This window comes from Diceros bicornis, chromosome 7 (genome assembly GCF_020826845.1).
Source record: "Diceros bicornis minor isolate mBicDic1 chromosome 7, mDicBic1.mat.cur, whole genome shotgun sequence".
NCBI lineage: Eukaryota > Metazoa > Chordata > Mammalia > Perissodactyla > Rhinocerotidae > Diceros > Diceros bicornis.
In genome coordinates this window covers 9,498,959-9,512,843 of record NC_080746.1, presented here as the reverse complement: position 1 = coordinate 9,512,843, position 13,885 = coordinate 9,498,959, and the positions used below count along the sequence as shown (strand labels likewise).

Sequence of the window (13,885 nt, the reverse complement as noted above, 5' to 3'; positions counted from 1 at the left end):
TGGAGCTGGGAGCGGTTCAGATTGCTCTAGAACTCAGTGCCTGGAATAGAAAAAGCATCAGAATTGCTTCCTTCCTGCCCCACAGATGATATGGCTTCTGGGTGGCTAGCTAAGCATCTGGCTGTGCTGCTAAGATACTGAAGGGGAAAGATCATGAGTAAGCACGTTGTGGCCAAAGGAGAGGAGTCAGAATTACAGTTAGCTTCTGGGCACCCAGGAACCAGGCGTGGGATAAGCTGGAGAGGGGGAGAGGACGAGATCTGAATACAGCTTATAGGTTACAGGAGGGATTCCACCTTCATAATACACACACTTAGAGAGCATATGATACTTTTAGAGCAAATTCACAGCCACTGCCTAATTTAATACCAACAATAGCCACTTGAACAAGCACAGTTATTTCCACTTTTTTTTCTAGTAAGAAAACTAAAACCATTTGGTAAGAGGCAGAGCTGGAAATCAGGTCTCCAGGAGCGAAAGTTGGCCCTTCAGTTATGTTTTCAGGCAGAGTGGAGTTCACATGGTGCAGAGCAACAATTGCTAACTGTGTTTAGTTCATCAGAGTTAGCAAAGTTGAGAAGCTGGGCTGATTCTCAGTTCAGCTCTGCCAGACTCACCTTGTTGCTTCAGGCAGGCGCTTACTCTCTTGGGGCCAGTTTTCCCATCTGTAAAACAGGGAGGGTGGTCCCTCTTCCTCTTGACTTGCCCAGGGCAGAGACTTGAGTCATTGAGTTCTTTCTACCTAGCTTAGTTCCAGGCCCAGAGCTGACATCCAATAAGGCACCATTCAAACACAATTAAGTTAGACATCCGTGAAATGCAGAAAAATAGCCTCTGCCCATGCAAGGTACAATTTAGGATGGCACGGTCACCTGTGGAACAACTTGGAGGCGACTCTTCACTCACCACATCTCCACTTTGCTCATGCGCAGTAGAGCTTCTTGAGTTACCTGTTCTCACCAAACAAGCCCTCCACTTTCAGCTGGAGTGAACCTTTAGCTGGCACGTCTCTGAACCCCCTTCGCACGCACTGTCACTTACATCTTACACTTAGTCATTTCCTGTCCTGCCGTATTCTTGAATGGGAGTCCAGTGAGCCTTCTCTCTGCAGCCGAATAGTAAGCTTCCAGGGTCTTACACTTTCCCGGGAGACCCTGGAGCTCCCAGCACCAAGCTGTTACCCGAGTGTCTCGGGGGCTGTGGATTGTGCTGCGGGTGACTTCTGGACTGTTCTCCTTCAGCCTGAGTAGTTCCCAGGTTTGACTGGGGATGTCTGGGCCCAAGGAACTAGGGTCAGGGGCCTCATGGGGTTTCCCCTGGAGACAAGATGCCTGGCAGCTCCCGTAAGGAACAGAAACTGAGAAGCTTTCTCAAGGTCACGATAGCGTGTGCACAGGAGGGGTGCAGAGGGAGCAGTTTGGAGGCGGCAGGTCCCGCCGAGGGCGGAGGAAGGACTCAGGTCTCAGTCCAGGGCACCTGGCCGCTGCTGTGCACTGAGGGGTGGGCTCCCGGAACAAGGCCCTCCCCCTTCCGTGTCTCACTTTCTTAAGTGAGGGAAGGACACGCTTCACCGCATGGGAGAGTGGAGAACCCTTTGTTGGGTCTCATTGTTCCCGGGAAGGTGTGGGGAGGCTGCGCTGGGCATATCCATCGTTGGCGCCACTCACAGGAGCTCCCCCGCTCCGGGTTCTACCCTCACCCCATCCGGCCTCCTCTTCCTACCCTCCGCGCCTGCCCCGCTCGACCCCTCCGCGCCCCTCGCTTCGGGGCACCGCCGCCTGCCCTCTCCTTCGCCCTCCGCGGCCCCCACACACCCCCGGCAGGCGGGCGTGCTGCCGGCCGCGCGCGGGATCGCCCACCCCGCCAGCGCACAGCCCTTCCTTCTTCTCCACCCCGCCCTTCCTCCTCCTGCCCGCCCGCTGGCTCCCCGGAGTCGGCTCTCCGGCCGTGTGCGCAAGCGTGTCCGGCCCCTTCCCCGCCCTCGCCGGGACCCGGGCCCCCGCCTCCCTGCCCGCGGACTTGTCCGCTTCCAGGCCCACCCCGCACCCGGGACAGGGACTGGGCCGAACGGAGCCGCCGCGCCAGCGCCGCGCCACCAGCCGTGCGCCTAGCGGATCGGAGCCGTGCGCCGAACTGTCCTGCCCCGCCCCGCTCCACCCGCGAGGGTGAGTACGCGGCGGCCGGTCCCCGTGGGGCCCGCGGGGAGGGCGGGGAGATCCTCGGGGTCCCGGCTGCCTGGCCCCCAGCCCGGCGCCGCGGCCGGGGAGGTGGTCGGGCCCGGCACGTGGGCGCAGCGCGGGTCCGGGTCCGGGTCCGGGTCCGGGTGGGGCGGCCACAGCCCTGGGATCCCTTTCCCTGGACCAGATTTTCGCGGGAAGCTGATTCTCTTTGCTCCCATGGAGTGAGCAAACAGGATGGTTCTCTTCTCCGGAAAGTTTCTAGCCGCCCCCCCCCCCCCCCCCCGCCAACCCCCCCTGCGGCCCCCGATTCAGCATCCTCTGAGCCATGGTTTCTCCCATAACTACTCCTGTCAAGTCCAGGGAGATCCGTGGGCTGGCTTTGCTGGAGGTGACAGGCTTTGCTGGGTCCATCTGTGTGCATGAGTCGCAAGGTCACCAAGCAGAGCCCAAAGGTGGGGGTTGCTAGTTGCGGGGCAGGGTGGCCATGCCCAGGACACCTGGTCCACGTTGTGGAGATCATTGGGCCTAGGCCACCTCAGAGCTGCCTGAGTGGTGGGCAGTGGGGAGGGATGGGGTTGAGGTGAGGGTGGGATACAGCTGGCGGCAGGACCCCTGGGCTCAGCTGTCTGCTCTGGGTGCCCCCTGGGGCGCCTGCTGGCAGGGACCTCCCAGCCAGCCCAGAGCTGCCAACATGTCTACCAGCACTGCCCCCTCTGTTCCCAGTCTTGGGGGGAGGCTCCCTCTTGGCCATCTGAGGCCGGATCTACTGCTGCTGCTTCCTCTGTCCCACAGGGACAGTCCTGAGGGCCTGGTTCCTGCTGGCAGGCTGGGGGTATAGGCAGTGTTCAGGTGCTCAGCTGTGCCTGGCTGACCTCATGGCCACCCACAGGCTGGCACCCGCACTACCCGAGGGAGGCACAGTGTGGAAGCCAAGTTCAGCCAGACTTATTCTTCTGGGAACCTTGGGAATGGGCCTGGTATGGGCTAGGTTGTCACAAAAGGCAAGACCAATGTCGCTCTCTCCTGAGCTGTGCTCTGCCACCTTCTCCTCCAGGCCCTGGCCCTGGCATCTGTCAGGGAGATTTTAAATGAGTTCATATGTGTTAAGTGCGTTGAAAGGTGCCTGCACAGAGGGAGAGGTATGTGTTTGCTATTCGTAATGTGTCTCCATGCTCTTGCTGTATAAAGCTACCCCATAATTCCAGAGAGGCGCCAGCTGTTTGGGGCCTAGAAATGAGCTTCTGGGGCTTTTTCTGTTCACTGGGAGCTGGTCTGGGAATACCCCCTGCTGAGCCCAGGCGGCCCAGGTCCCTCTGACCTGTTTCCTGCTCTACTCCTGTCTTAGCCCAGAGCGCTCTTGGTGCCTTGTCCCTCAGCATCAGTGCACTGGGTGGGAGATCTGAGGCTGTCCCATGGGCCCCGGGTCCATCAGACTGTTGAAGGAGAGCCAGGAGTTGGGGCCAGCCCCGCCGAGTACAAGTTGACAGGGGTTAGCTGGGGAGTGTAGATGGAAGAAGTTAGGAAAGAAAAGTGATAGTTGCCTGTGTGGACTGTGGGCTGAGAGACATCTGTAGCTTGGGAGTGGGTTACTGCTCACAACAGGTCCCCCTCCCCTGTGAGTGGAGGCCCAGGCTGAGGAAGCCCGCAGTGCCTTCTGGGCCGTCTTCCCTTCCCTCCCTCACCCCCTTCCCTACCCAAAGCAATGACTCACTCCCCACTCCTCAGAAACAGAGTTCCTTGGCCCCTCCACCCTCGCAGCCCTTTTAGACTCTTAGGATCCAGTTTTCTGGGTGGAAATGAGAATCTTCTCCTTTCTGGAATTCTAACAGATCCTGGAAATGACTCGCCTTCACCAGCAGGAGCAGAGAGGTCAGACCCCCTTTCTGTGCTCTAACTGAACCTGTGGTTATTCTGTAGTTAATCCACACTGACCTGGCATCTGCCCTGCATTGGGTGCCCACCCAGGCCCGATCTGGGCACATTCTCTGGTCACTCCTCTGAGAGGCTGTCCCAGTGGAGCTGTGTATTCCTCCTCTCACAGTAGCTCAAAGGCTTGCACCCTCTGTAGTGAGGAAGAGGATCATTGTACTTCAGAATAATACAAAATGGTTCCAGCCTACAGGGGACGGGGACTTCCAGCCTCCTGGAAGGGACCCTCTGGATCAGTGTCCCAGAGTCTGAGGACCAGGCCTACAGACTGCGGCAAAGGCAGCCACCAGAACCCAGCAGAGCTCCCTGGGAGATGGACCCTGGGCGCTGGAGAGCAAGGCAGTCAGGTGGTGAGGGGTGGGCACCCGGAAAGCTTGCAGGGCCGCTCGCTCCCTCCCGGCTCCTCAGCTGCCCTGTGGTTAGACACTCACTCTCCTCACCCTCAGGGCCTCCTTCCTTCTCAAGACTCGGGGCCTTGCCCTGAACCTGTTGCTTGCCTTGAGGAAATGATTAGAGCAGGCAGGTTTTGGTGGTTGTAGTCTTTAGTTCCCCTCTGTCCTTTGTCACCCACTTCCCAGAGGTGCCCAGCACTTCTCCATGAGTGTTCTGAGTGTCCGTGGATGGGCTGCTGGCCGCCCCTGGCTTCAGAATCACCCCTGACCCCTGCCAGATTCCCTGTGTGTCTGTGTGTGTGTGTGTGTGTGTGTGTATTTGTGTGTGAGTGACGCTCTTGAATCTACAGATGGAGGAAGTGGTCAAATGTAGCTACAAGTGGGAGCAGCGGTATGTGCTTCCTGGGCCCCAGCCAGGTGCCACGGGGCTTCAGGTTGGTTCCCTGAGGCCAGCAGCGGCTGAGCTCTACCCAGAGGTTGCACAGGATCGGTTGCTTTTCAGGGTGGGGAGGGCCTTCAGTGTCCAGAGCTACAGGTTTTGTTTTAGTCTCAGGCCCCAGGCAAGGGGCCCTCGAGACCTTCAGCCAGGTCACTGCCCTATCTCTGCCCACCCCAGCCCCGCAAAGCTGCCCTGAAGGAAGACGATGGGATTGCTCTAGAATCTGAAGCCCTGGCTTCTGCCCCAGCCCAACAGGGAGGAGGGTGCTGCTGCTAGGGCTGAGGTGAGGGGCGGGCCTGGGAGGCCCTCAGTGTCCACCTGGGCCTTGAGGGTGAGGAGGGCCTGGCTCCAGAAGCCCAGAAGCAGCTGTAGTTGTAGGATTGTCCCTTCCTTTTGCCTACAGCTTCACTCCAAAGCCAGTGGGTCAGGGTCTCCAGGATCTTGCTTTCCTGGGGAGGACAGTGGTGGCTAGAAAGAGGACAGGGACTTGTTTGCAGAGTGCTGGGCCGGCACACTCTTGTTTCTGCTTTGGATCCAAACCCTCTGCCAGGACGCGGGTTCCAGGGGCTGCAGCGTTGGTGCCTTGTGCCCATGGTCTGCCCTTTGTCCTCTGCCCATTGCAGCCTCTGTAAACACCTGTCCTTATAATGAAAAGGGACTTAGCAAATAACAAGAGTAGTTGCCATTTATTAATCAAGTGCTTATTAAAAGCCTGGCCCAATAAACTTTGGGAAAAAAAAAAAAGATGTGCTGTAGGCATCTTTACATCACTTCGGGTCAGCCTAGACAACCCTTTCATTAAGCCCATTTAAAAATGAAAGCCTGGAGGCTTGGAAAGATTAAGCTACTTGGCCAAGGTCACACAGCTCGTAAGCAGCTGAGCTAGGCCTGTTTCCAAAACCTGCGCTTTTCAGCCCAGTTCTCCGTGGCTCCGTGAGCTCATTGTACCCTGTTCCATGATCAATGAAAAGGCTCAGAGGTGTGAAGGAGTTTGCTCAAGGCCACAGTGTGCTGGTGACGAAGGGGGAACACAGACCCCCTGATTCCCAGCCCAGAGCTCCATGTGCTGCCCTGAACCCCACATCTTACCCTGCCCGTCCTGGTACCCCGTCCCCTGAGCCCAGGCCGTGGGCTTGTCAGCCCTCTCTCAGTGGGCGGGGCAGGGCTCCCCTTCCTCCCTTCTTCCCCTGCCACAGCCCCCACCTCTCTTGCTTTCCCGCTGGTAATTGCTTCCATCTGGCCCTCCCGCCGGCTCCTATTCCTTTGGAAATGCGGTTCCCTGGCTGCCGCCCACATGGCTGCCAGGCCTCATCCGGCAACCACGGTGACACGTGGGGAAGGGGAGGGGCCCTGCAGGGTCTGAGCACGGGGAACCAGGTCAAGGTGGCTGCTCCGGTGTCCGGCATCCCCAGATTCCTGCCAGGTGGGAGCACTTTTGCTCCAACTCCCAGTCCTGGCCACGCTCAAGGCCGGATCGGCTCCTCAAAGGCCGGCTTCTCAATCCGAGTGGTGAGCTTCCCTTCTGCCCCACCCACAGGTACTGCTCCCACGGCCCTCTCTACCCTTTAGAGGTTGCTCAGGTCAGGAGGAGGGAGGCCTGGTTGGAAGAGACGGTGGCAGAGGCCGAGGGACCTGGAGCTCCGCACAGGTGAGGATGGAGCCCACTTGTTTCCTTTGGTCCCAAGCAGTGGACTCAGAACCAGCAGAATTAGAGATGAAGCCTCATATTTTGTCTCGATATAAAATAAAACTTGCACATTCTAACAGTGCGTTCAGTGCTCTGTTGACTCCCTTGCCTCAGGCTTTGCCTGGGCTGGGTGTGGGGGACGAGCAGGGTCCTTGGTGTGGCCATCGGGAGATTTCAGGAGCGTGCCTCTGCCTGTGGAGGGGCCCAGTTCCCTGTCGTGGAAGATGTTCAAGCATGGACCGGTGACCTTGACAGGGACGGTCCAGAGGAGATGCAGGCAGTGGCGGGGCACGACTGTGGTATGGAATAGGTTGGAAGACTTCTAAGGTGATTTCTTCTCTCAGATTGTAGGGTTTTAGTGTAAGCTCCAGGAACCTGTCTCGTTCACTGCTGTCTTCTTCCTGCCTGGAATGATGTCTAGCAAATAATAAGTTCTCAGTAAATATTAAACAAATGGAAGATTAGCTCGGGTTTTTTGACTTTGTCTTTGCGGTGTCCCTGCTTTGCTTCCTCCTTTTCTTGGGGCAAAGGCAGAAGAGCTTCCCTTTTGACAGGGGAACTGTTTCTCAGAGAAGGGCCTCCCAGCAGCCTGCTGCCCCCACCCCGGGAGTCTCTTTGGACACTGAGCCCCAGGTGGGGGTGGGCAGGAGTCTGCCCTCTAAGGAGGGTGTGCCCTCCTTTCTACCCTCCCCAGGGTCAGCTGGTCACAGTCCTGCTCCTGTCACCCCTCCTCAGCCCAACCTTTAGGTCCTTGCACAGACTGGTTCTGACCTCATCCCCTGTGCCCGACATCAGTCCTCTCTTCCTTATTCGGGTCCAAGGGCACCCCTGGGGGTAGAACTTTCTCTCAGGTGTCGTCTCAGGGGTGAGGGCTCAGGAGGAGGGGTTCACCCCTATTCTTGTTTCAACCCAAACACCTCCGCTTTTTTTCCTTCTACGTATTGGGTTTCCCTGTGAAATTTCATTTGAAACTGGGCCAGAGGGTTTCTTGGCTTTAAAAGTTTTTATTCAAAAACCTCCTTTTGGCTCCAGTAGAGACTGTTATTTTCCCAGTAGCATGCCACGTGTGTTCTCACCTCCTCCCTTTGTCCCCTCGTGTGGCTTGGGCGCCATTGGTAATCACCTTCCTAAACTGCAAGTGTCCTCAGCGTCCCACTCAAGCCTCTGTTCTCTGAAGCCTCCCTGACCGCCAGCACGGTCACTTCCTCCTTCACTTTCCCCTCCCCGCAGGTCCCCCTCCTGTGACATGAGGGGCCCCGTGCCGGGTGAGCCCAGAGTGGACCGCAGAGGAGTGCAAGCCGAACCAAAGACAGGTGGGGGGCAGCGCTCTGGGTGGGGGGCATGATTTGTCTTCCTGTCAACAGGTTGTATCCTTTCCCCTGCCGCACAGCCTTGGCCGTAACACAGGGCCTCGGGTTCCTCCTCTGAGAAACTAGCACTTCTGAATGAGAGAGCATTTGGGATAACTTCCCAGTGCCTGGATCCAATACTTTATAAATGCTGGCTGGTGTGTTTTCTGTGCTTCCGGGTGGGGCCCAGAGACTGAAGAGTGTCTCCCTTCTGGCCCAGGAGAGAGGGCAGGTGGGGGGCAGGAGCCACTCCTGTTGTCTCCTCTCTGTCTACTCCCAGCTTGTGACTTCAGGCAGGTCTCAGACTCTGTTGGTTCTCCATCAGCACGTGTGTTAACTGGGCTGATAGTGTCTGCCTGCCTCACAGGGTGGTGATGCAGGAGTGAGGTGAACATCTGCAAGCTGGGAGAGGCCTCAGGGGCCGGCTGACGTCATTGCGCAGGGCAGGCAGGGCCGGTGACTGTCTTACTCCCCTGTCTCTCCAGCGCCTGGCACCTCGCTGGCACACAGTAGCCGCTCAATAACCTTTTCTTTTTGCAAATGAGGAAGCTGAGACTCAGAAAAGTAACTTGCTGTCCAAGGTCACAGGGCATCTCTCCCCCCAGGCAGGGGACTGCCTCAGGAGTGACCCTCCATCCCACCCCCTGCCCCATCTCATTCCTTTCTCTGAGGGCCTGGTGTCATTCAGCCTGTCTGTTCCTTCTCCAGGCCCCACAGATCCGGGATTGTTGAGGCTGAAACTCCTGGGGCATGGCTGGCGTAGGACTGGGTGGGCTGGGACAGGTGCTCTGGAAATGCCCGGCACTGCCCTGCTCTCCTGGACTGGCTTTGTCCGCTGAGAGGGCGAGCCGAGGGCTGCCAGGGAGGGCATGCTCCTCACGGGCCGGTGGGCCTTTCTCTCCAAGTCACGGCCCGCTTCTCCTCAGGTCCCCTCTTGGGTCCTTTTCCTCCTCTTTTTCTTTTTTTCAATCCTTTTCTGTCTTCCTTCCCTTTTCCCCTTGGGGTTTCTCTCACCTCCTTCTTCGGTCGTCCCTCTTCCCTCATGTCTGCCTCTTCTTTCCCTTCTTGTCCCTCTGTCCCTGCCCCCGCCCAGGCCTCAGCACCCACGTTGTCCTGACACTGGCGGCTGGACGTCAGGGTGGGCAGGGCGGACGCCCTGCAGGGCTGTGCAGGTTCGGGAGCGAGCGCCTCCTGTTGTTGGCAGCTCCGGCATTGTTGAGCGAAATGGCTCTTCCAGCGGTTGGGTTTGGTGAAGGGACAGTGCCTGCCCAAAGCGTGGGCCGCTTTGACCTTAAGATCAGCCCCCTGGGCCCTCACCCCCTCCTTGGACATCTTCCTGGGCAGGAAGGCGGGATCTTGTCTCCAAAGAAGAGCTGGTTGGCGGAGCTTCTGTGGCCTCTGACCTCTGCCCTTCGCCCTCTTCTCTCCAGACCTCGAACTCTTTGCCTCAGGGTTACCCTCTGGGAGGGAGGAGGCTGGCCAGAGCAGGGAGGAGATTTCTGCTCAGATGCCTTCCAGGTGAGCAGACACAGTGTGTTGCCCTTGGGCTGATGCGTGTGTGTGCATGGACACTGTAAGTTTGTGGATGAGTATGTACTTGGGTTGTGTGTGAGAGAGAACATGGGCAGGCATCCACATGTGGGCAAGCACACGGGGTGCTCTCGAGTGGGTCTATACCCCCCCTTCCAGGCCCGTCACTGTGCAACCAGCTCTTAGCCCAGAGCTCTCCTCTCCAGTCTTTGGGACCCTGGCTTTGCACTGTGGCTTTGTTCTGTCTTGGGGGCCAGCTGGTCCCCTGCTGTGGTCCTACGCAGTGGTGACTGATCCCTGGCCACCCATTCAGCTGCCTGGGGGCCCTGGGGCCAGCGTTTGCCCCCCACCTCCCAAAATGGAGGCATGTGGGGGCTTCCTGCCCAGAGTCACAACCCTGCCAAGGCGGAGGGAATGGGGAACAGCTGCGTTGGCCGATTCCGGCTCTGATTCCGGCTCCGTATGGATTTGGTTTGACAACAAAGCTCCCTCTGTGTGTTCTCAGGCCCCTTACATAAGCGGGGCTGGGGGTGGGGGGAGGCAGGCAGGAGGAGGTGGAGATGGGGACAGGGAGACACCAGGATGGGATGGCTGGAAAGGGGACAGGGACCCGGAGCAGAGCGGAACGGGAGAGGGAGACTATTGAGAAGAAGAGAGAGCGGGAAGAGGGAGGAGAAAAAGTGTTTGTCTTGACCCTATAATTCTACTTCCTGCTTGAGGGTGGCAAGGACATGATTTCTAGGCCTTTGACCTGTTGGTGCCTTGTCCTCCTCCTTGAGCCCTACCTGCCAGCCCTGGACCGGCTGAGGAGGGGGCTGCGGGACCAGTCTGGGAGTGAGGCTGTCCTCAGCCCCACCCTGTAACCGAACACATTCCATAAAGATGGGAATCCTTCTCCTTCCTTGCACTTGGGCTTCTCTTCACTCCTCCCGGGCCTCAGGCCTGGCTCCAGAAGCCCCCTGGCCACCCTCTTTATCGTGCTGCTGAGTGACAGTCTAATGCAGCCTTTCCCTGGCCCCTGTCAGGCCAGCCCCCAGGCCCCCCAAGCTCACTCACCCAGCCTCTGACCCAGGACCTCTGCCAGCTGCAGCCCCTTGGCCCACCCCCTTCGGAGGCCCTGTGGCCCTGGTCCCTGAAGACCCCTCCCTCAATGATCAGACATTCTCTTCTCACCATCGCTGTCCCTGCAGCTGTCCAAATAGAGTGAGAAGAAAATGTTCTCTTTCCGGAACAGCTGGACTGACAGGCCAGGAAGGCCAGGTGAGCTGGCCAGGCTTGGGTGTGTTCTTGGGGGCGGGAGGTGCCCTGTCCCAGGGCCCTGACCCTGTCAGCTCCTGGGCCAGGAGGATCGGTAGTGCCTCCGACCTCTCCCCCCTTCCAAGGGGCCAGGGCCCCTGGGGAGGCTTGGGTTCCTGGGTTTCCTCAGGGTCTGCGTCCTCTCTGTGCCTCAGTTTCTCTGAGTTGTTCCTGGCACCAAGTGTCCTTGCTAGGGCTCTGGATTTGATTTGACCCTAAGGGTAGTGCTTGCCCCCAGGCCGCAGGGGATTAATAGGGCCACGTTCTTCCAACAGGAGAACAAGGATGGCTCTTAAAATGGCAGGGAGGGGGAGCTGCTGGCAAGGCCCCAGGTTTTCCTGGGCACTAGTGACAGAGAACCCAGGGTTCTGGTACTTGGCTTGACCCCTGCCCCTGCCCTCAGATAGGTTTAGGATGTCTGCCCTGGGGATATCCTGTAGGACCCTGCGCTGGCAGTTCTGTGCAAAGGTGTTGTGGGTAAGGCCTAAACCTGCTGAACAGGCCGTAGACTCCGGAATCCTCGGTCCCCAGGCCCTGAGTGGCCTGAGTCTTACTTCCCACCACCTCCCCAGGTCTGGATGCCGGTATGTTCCTGAAGTTGCTAATGCCCCAGGGCTTGAGCCCAGAAGGTCTGAGCCAGCGGGTGTGGCAGCTGTGGGAGGGCCTAGAAGTTGCTGGGATTTGTGTGCTGGTGGGACCGGAGGACCGTCCCTCTCTCCCAGATCAGGATTAGGTACAGGTACAGAGAGGCCGGGACGGGCCAGGAGGATGGTGAGTGAGCACTGTGTGGGCGCCAGGTGGGAGTGCCCTCCACTTGGGCAGTGGCCTCTGCCCCATCCTGGCCTAACCGCAGCCACAGGCTGCCCCAGGACACTCCCCTACCCCTCTGGGGACACCCCTATGAGGCCATGTATCTTCCTCCCATTTGCTTTCCTGCAGCCCCCCTGCTCCACAACCCACCTCCCCAAATACCTCTGAGCGTGACAGGAGCGGGGCTTTCTTCCTGGGAGCCGGGGAGCCCGGAGCTTCCCTTTACCTAACTTTTGGAGGTGAAGAAATCCCCAGAGGGCTGGCTTAGCCGCTCCCTGCTCCTCTTGAAGCTCCAGGCTCCCTGGCTGATAGCTCCAGGGACCTACAACCTGACAAACAAACTCAGGAGCTGAGGTTGAAGGAACCTGGTAGGGCAGGGGGAGGCAGGAGCAGCGGCGGCAGCTGAGCAGCGCCCGTGCCCACGCCTGGAGGGATGGGGGACGAGAGCGCCCGGGCAGAGGGGGCCCAGGAGGCCCCAGAAGCTGTACGTTGGCGGTGGGGGGGGGTGGACAGGGAAGGAGGAGGAAGGAGCGGTATGTGCGTGTGTGGGTGTGTGCGTAGGGGTCACCAGTTCCTGTGTGTGTTTCCATCGTTTGCTTTGGGATGTGTTTGTGCCTGTGTTTGAGCAGGGATCAGTGTGTTGTGTACAGAGATGTATTTGTAGGTTTTTGATGCGAGAGGGTCTGCGTGGACCAGAGCAAGGTTGGTCAGAAAAGGGGCTCAGAGTGTTTTCCGGGTACCTCCTGGCTCTGGGGTGTTGATGGGGCTGTGGGTGCTCAGACACATTTGCCTCCCCAGTCCATCTGCAGGGGCTGGGTGAGCCCTGGGGCAGAGGTGGCCCTGGGTCATCTCTGGTAAGCTGCGCATCAGCCAGCCCTCCAGCCGGTATCCCCCTGCTCTGCCCTGCAGAGGGTCCATTGCTCAGATTGGAGGGCCTCGCCTTCCCCAGCAGCACCTAGAGTGCTAGCCACCCCTCCCCTTCCCTCATCTTAACTTTTACTTGGAAGAGAGTTGTAAATCACTGAAAAGTCTTACTGATTGAAACATCCTCGGAAGGGCCTCTCTTACCTGCTTCTCTGTTCCCAGGGGACAGGCCAATGCAGGAAATGCTGGTCTTGATTTCCTTCCGCCACGGTTTCATTTCTCTTCTAGAGACCCCACCCTGGATGCTACACTGTCCTCCCCAACGCCAACATGCACAGCATTCCCCTTTTTTCCTAATCCCACCCTCAGCTCCTCTAACCCTATTGGGCTCCTAAGAGGAATTCAGCAATCCACCCTCCCCCGCTGAGGCAACCTCTGGAACCTCCTTGTTCCAGAGCCAGTGTTGCAGGCCAGTTTGCACTGCAGTCCTGACCAGAGGTTCCAGATAGAGGGAAGGAGGGAGGTTGAAGTCCTGCAGAAGTGAGGGTCCCTGTTGGAACTAGGGGCCAGGGGAGAGAGGTTTCTGTGCCTGACTCCCTGCTGCTCCCAGATGCTCCAAAGCATAGCCATGCTGATAGCCACCATTCATGGGCGAGAGCTGGAATTTTATCCACCTCTGTAGGGATCCCAGGACTGAACATTGCCCTGCACTGTCCCTGCTTGGGGACTTTGGGAGTGCCTCCTCTGGAGAGGGGACATTAACTAGCAGAGGGAACACCACTCTGGAAATAAGGCACTACTCAAATGAAGAGGGTACTGCTTCTGGAGCTGCCGTGGAGAGGGGCACATCTCTGCCCCGGCTGCGGATCTGTGGCCCCGCCCCACTGGGATGGCTGTCAGGTGGAACTGATCAGGGGCCCGGGCACCTTCTCTGGGAGATGCTGCACCAGGAAAGAGAGCGAGTGGCTTCTCCAGTGAGGCCTCCTCCCTCTCCCCACCCCGTGCTCCTCCCCACCGCAGCAGTGCACCCCAAGTTTGGCCAGTATGCGTTATCTGCATTTAGTGCAGGGCAAAGTCTGGGTGGCAGTGCCCCTCCCTCTCTCCCTGGGCAGCTGCGTGTGTTTGGTGTGGTGTGTGCAGTGGACCCAGCGTCCAGGAGGAGAGGTGAGTGTGGATGTGGTAGCTGGTGGGTGCTGTGGTTGTGGACGCCTCCCTTTGCTGGGATGGAGCAGACTGTGAGTGGAGAGGGGCTGCCTCATGCTGGGGGTGGCCTGGACCAGGAGTCACTTTCAGCTCCCGGGGGCCCAGTGCTTGCTCTGGGCCCAGCCTGTACTGAGGCTGTGGGCTTTCGATCCCGGCATGTGTTTTGAGGCTCACACACCTCCCAGAACTTGCTCTTGCCACCTGCA

General features: G+C 58.6%; 1 protein-coding gene across 1 annotated transcript in view; it reads left to right on the top strand.

Moving 5' to 3' along the window:
• Nucleotides 1-1,985: 1,985 nt before the first annotated feature.
• Nucleotides 1,986-13,885, top strand: part of ST3GAL4 (ST3 beta-galactoside alpha-2,3-sialyltransferase 4) — a 35,301-nt gene continuing 23,401 nt past the window's right edge. The window contains exon 1 of the mRNA XM_058544835.1: nt 1,986-2,165. The gene's annotated coding sequence lies outside the window, so the exon portion shown is untranslated. The remainder of the gene's footprint in view (nt 2,166-13,885) is intronic.